Below are 5,033 nucleotides of genomic sequence, written 5' to 3' on the forward strand. Positions count from 1 at the left end.
TATCTATGGAACTCCAAATAATAAACTGTGTTTTAAAAGGTTGAAATGGAAAGAATGATGTAGGAATATTGAATTTGTAGGAGGAATTAGTCATAGAATTGTGTAGGCCTAAGCTTAGCACATGCAGTACAGTGAATCATGATTCCATGGCATCATTGTTTATACTTGTGATTCTTTTGATACTGGCTTACATTTTATCTTTGTTATTTTCAAAATGAATTTCCCTTGTGTTTTGAAATTGTATATGTTGTAGACAATGTTTCTTAAAAACATCGTTACCCAGGCCTGTAATCTGACGATAGTTTATAAACAATTGATAAAGTTAACATTTGCCAAGATGTATCGGTATAATTAAGCTTCAACGATAAACTTTTTTTTTCTGAATGAAGCTGTAAAAGGACCGTTACAGCTAATTGCCCTTGGGAGAACACTAACTTAATAGCTTAACAAATTAATGCTGATTATTGTGTAAATGACAAGCAAGGGTAATGCAATATTGGTTAATTCTAAATTTAGTTTGTAGGCTGTTTAATCAGGATAATTACTTATAACCTGTGTATGTTGATATGCTAAGAATGTTGTTTATTCTCTTTTATTTTTTGAGGTACAAAGTTACTGTAAAGATTTTTTCCTCTTATCTAAATCTGGTTGTAATTCTTTTATAAGTAAAATAAAAATACAAGAATCATAATAAAGACAAAAAAAAAACACCATAAACATTAAGTTAGGTCAATAATAGTAGACTTAAATTCGTTGAAAGTACAATAAAAAAAATAACTTGACTCGTTTTCAGGAAAATATCAATTGTAAGCTAAAGATAGACAAAACAAACCAACTTACATACATTGATACAGAAGTATTTAACATTTTTAAGAATGTTATACAACCAAGATTACGAAAGAACATATTTATCTATTAAACAAAAGGTTTTCCAAATTTCGTAAACTGATTTATTTTAAAATAAACATTTCCAATTTACATAAGCCAATTGCGCATTCACAGAATCAAAGTCCTCTTTGAAGAAAGAAGATATTAAATTTTAAATAAACCTTATCATTAAAGTGTACAACTCCTTCTAACAGGAAATCAAAAACCAAAACTGCATGGTCAATGTTTCCAACAGGTGCATCAAACCTTAAATTTGTATCCACATCAATTTCACTATAACTGTAACCAAAAATTCAATCAGGTATGGTTCATTATCTCCTCTTACACAGTAAATTTTATCCCTCTAAATTCCTTGGAGTATCCCTGTCTCTTATACACATCTAGATGTGTATAAGAGACAGGATTTACCACTTTGTGTATGTAAACAAGTTTCACATTCGATACCTTTTAAAATTTAAGAATCATCGCAAATAAACTTCTTATTCGTTTTGTAATTGTTGAATTTTACCAGCGCATCCTAAGTATTCTGGTGGTTATATTAGCTTGCAATAAAAGCATTCCTGTCACCATACTTTAGAAATCAGTGACCTCTGTGTGCACGTCCACACTTCATCTTTACAGTTGTTGGTGCAAATGCAGAAGTGGCGCCAGTTACTGGCTATTCCCCGACCCCTACTGTAGGGGTCGGGGGCCCTTCTACCACCCCTACTCTCCCGACGGGAAGAATAAATACAATTCATCCGCGAGGAAAAACTCACAGGATGTGAAGAATTCGATTAAATAAGACTTTCAAATCCCTAAGATTTCCTCTTTGTGAGGAATATTTCTAGCCCACTTATACGGTATCATTGGAAGTTTGGCCTTTCCTTTTGACATTTGCTACTGTAAGATTAGCTATTGTAAAATATGTCCCAGTCAAAATTTAAAAAAAAAAATATCTAAATTGACTTGATATGATTGTATGTCCCTGGTTTTTATTACGCGACGCATTTGGCCTTTCGTAAACAAAATGTTTTCTTATTTAATCAAACATATAATGACAGGATTAATTAAACAAACAGATACCTCGGTCACACCTCATGAAATATGCAAATTAGTTTGAAAATATAGTGTTCTCATAACTTGCCAACCGCTGGTTACAGAGAGTTACTTTCTGGTTTAAACTATTGAAAACATGCATTTTTCTATTTGTTCTAATAGAAAGGTTGCCCAAAGTAATAAACGGACATGCTACACTTGATCTCTGACTTTGTATTCACTGAATTGCTTATCTCTGTACATAAAAACCTATTTTAGGTCTCAATTAAGTCAAATGCATGTTTTTTTGCATTATGTTATTAGAAGGGATGAAACCTATTATCACACAATGGTCACATGCAGTGTTAATATGCAACAGAGCTCTCAATTATGTACATTAAGAATGAAAATATAGGGGTCCGATATCTTGGCAACTGCTGGTGGAGAGAGTTGCTTTCTTTTTCAAATTGTTGAGAACATGAATGTTCTATATGCTTTAATGAAACATACGCCCTAAAATGAACGGAAATGCTACAATTGACATTTGAACTTATATTCACCGAATTTGCATATCACTGCGATTAATGTACATAGAAACATAATTTAGGTTTCAAATTATTCAAATGCATGTTCTCTTGCATTATATTAATAGAAGGGTTGAAAATCTATAACCATAAATAGTCACATACTGTTCATAGTTAACTTATGTCATTAATTATGCAAATTAAGAGAGTCGCTTTCTTTTTCAAATTATTCGCAACATGTATGTTTTTATTGCTCTAATAAAACATTTGCCCTAAAAATAATCGGAAATGCTGCAGCTGACATTATATTTGCATATCAAATTGTTTTTAGGCTTTAAATTCCTGGTTTTTGGTGGATACAGGATAGGTGAAATGACACAGAAAATAAAGATTTTGTGCCAATGCTAATAAGTTCTACAACTTTTTTTAAAAATTACTGTGGTTTTGTTAAGATTATGCATTTAACTGCCACGCCTACCATGAATCGGTAAACATGTTAAAGTGATTACAAACAACGCAGGTCAGTGTATATAACCAACAAAACACAAAAATAAGTTAAGCTTTCAAGCTAAATTCTTGATCTTATGTTATTCATTTATAATTCCATAACCAATGGACGTATGCTAATAATGTTTCTGAAAAATGTTCTTTAAAAAACTAGTTTACACTATTATATGATTTTTAAAAAAAAAGTTTTTGACCTTCCAAAAAATATTTTAAAAGAACAGACGAACTTTTAACCTATTGTACACCCCTGGCTCTTAATTGGCGGCCCTCGAATCAAATTATTCTGGCCCGAAAGCATTATTAGAATATCTTTTTTTAATGTGAAAAACCTAAAGTAATAATCATTTGATGAACATATATTTTTTTAAATAAAGTTAAGACCAAAACACAATCCTGGCCAATATGAGATAGAAGGGTGGCCACAATAATCAACAAACCCTAGAAGGTTGGTAGCCTTAGTTCAACTAGGGAACTGTTATAGTTCCAGATTCTACCAATTACCTGCACTAAAAGAAAGCTAGAGCTGTAAAAGTGTGAACGCACAGACAGGTAACTTTTGGCATAGGTAAACTATGTCAACTGCTTCTTCTGTATCACCTTTACTAATGTCCAGTATCTTTGCTAATAATAACGTATCATGTGTCATGTTCTAAGTTTTCAATCAACAAATAAGATTCAATTCATTAGCATGTTGGAATGTCCAATTATTATAATTTATAGTGAAATAATTTATTTAGAAAAATAAACTATACTAAGAAATTAGGACATTTGGGATTGCCCAGCTTAAACTTTTGTTCATTGTTGAACTTATCTATTACTTTTTACACTTAACTTTGTGTAAAATGCGTTCAAAATAAATAATAACAATAAATAGGTCTACACTGAGAGTCGACATACATATGCTATTAATTAAACACAGGCGGACGAACTTTGTTTAAAAATTATCCTGCATTTCGAAAACCTCTGCATTTATCATTTTTACTTTAAATCACTTCAAATTAGCATTTATATTTCTTTTTTCAGAAAAACATAGACAATGTAAATTATAATGAGCATTCAGTCTACCAAAAATAATCTACAACTTAAATTTAAGGCTAAAAGTGAATAACATGACTGCTAAAGCAGCCAATAATTAAAGAACCATTTTCATTTTAAAATCTATTGCTTGGTACAGGATGTAATAACACCAATGAATTATACACATTGGCAGCCTTATTTATTTTTTAAGTCAAAAATTTTAGAATCCATCAAAACAAAAATACATGTATTGCCTTATCACTATGAGCTTCGTTTGAGAGCAAAAACACAGGGTAAAGTCAATTAAATAAGTAAACATATATTTTTTTTAATGAAAACAAAATTGTAAAAAATACTGAAGGCTATAACAAAATAATTATGGTATCTTTTCTCAGATTGAAAACAATAATTTAATGATGCAAATGCCTTTTTAACGTTTGAAAAAAGGTAGTGCTCTTCACCACAAAGGAGAGAAAAGAATCCTTACCGCCAACCCTGCTGAAACAGCCAAATTACACTCACATTGCTAACGTGAGCACGTGCCCTCCCTCCTATTCATTTGAGCAATTCCTAGCACTACAACCTGGTTCATTGTTCAGGAAAATATTTTGATAATTAGTGGCAACTAAGATTAAGAGAGCGCAACAGACCTACCTTTGAATGGATTATGGGTGAGTTTCGATATTGACCCTCTGCCAACTGACTATTCAACACGACTCTTACGAAATATGTTGAATCTTTTATAATATATCTTAGGTATGGTTCATTTTGTAGTTCAAGGTCATGTTGTATGTTTTGAATCAACCAATAAGAATAAAGTCATTATTATGTTGGAATTCCCCATTATTTGATAATGCGTCCTATTTTCCGAAATGTACCCTATTTGCTTGAAAACCGATTCATTACCAGCGTTAGGGAATTGTCTAACTACAATAAGACTTTAGGACAGTTGGGATTGTCCACTATGTTTGTTAATTATTTTTTAATTATCCATTACATGTTATAGTTAGATTTGTGTTAATGGGTCCAACATTTTTACAAGCGTTCACATCATATAGTACGCATTAAATGGGCCTATTC

The 5,033-nt window shown here is 31.4% G+C and overlaps 1 protein-coding gene across 1 annotated transcript in view; it reads right to left on the reverse strand.

Annotated features, from left to right (window-relative positions):
• LOC117114916 (atlastin-3-like) overlaps positions 1-4,689 on the reverse strand; it is a 37,354-nt gene extending 32,665 nt beyond the window's left edge. The window contains exon 1 of the mRNA XM_033258531.1: positions 4,608-4,689. The gene's annotated coding sequence lies outside the window, so the exon portion shown is untranslated. The remainder of the gene's footprint in view (positions 1-4,607) is intronic.
• Between the last annotated feature and the right edge of the window lie 344 nt (positions 4,690-5,033).

Source organism: Anneissia japonica, unplaced genomic scaffold, assembly GCF_011630105.1.
Source record: "Anneissia japonica isolate Jap-2015-1 unplaced genomic scaffold, ASM1163010v1 scaffold586_len169585_cov113, whole genome shotgun sequence".
Lineage (NCBI taxonomy): Eukaryota > Metazoa > Echinodermata > Crinoidea > Comatulida > Comatulidae > Anneissia > Anneissia japonica.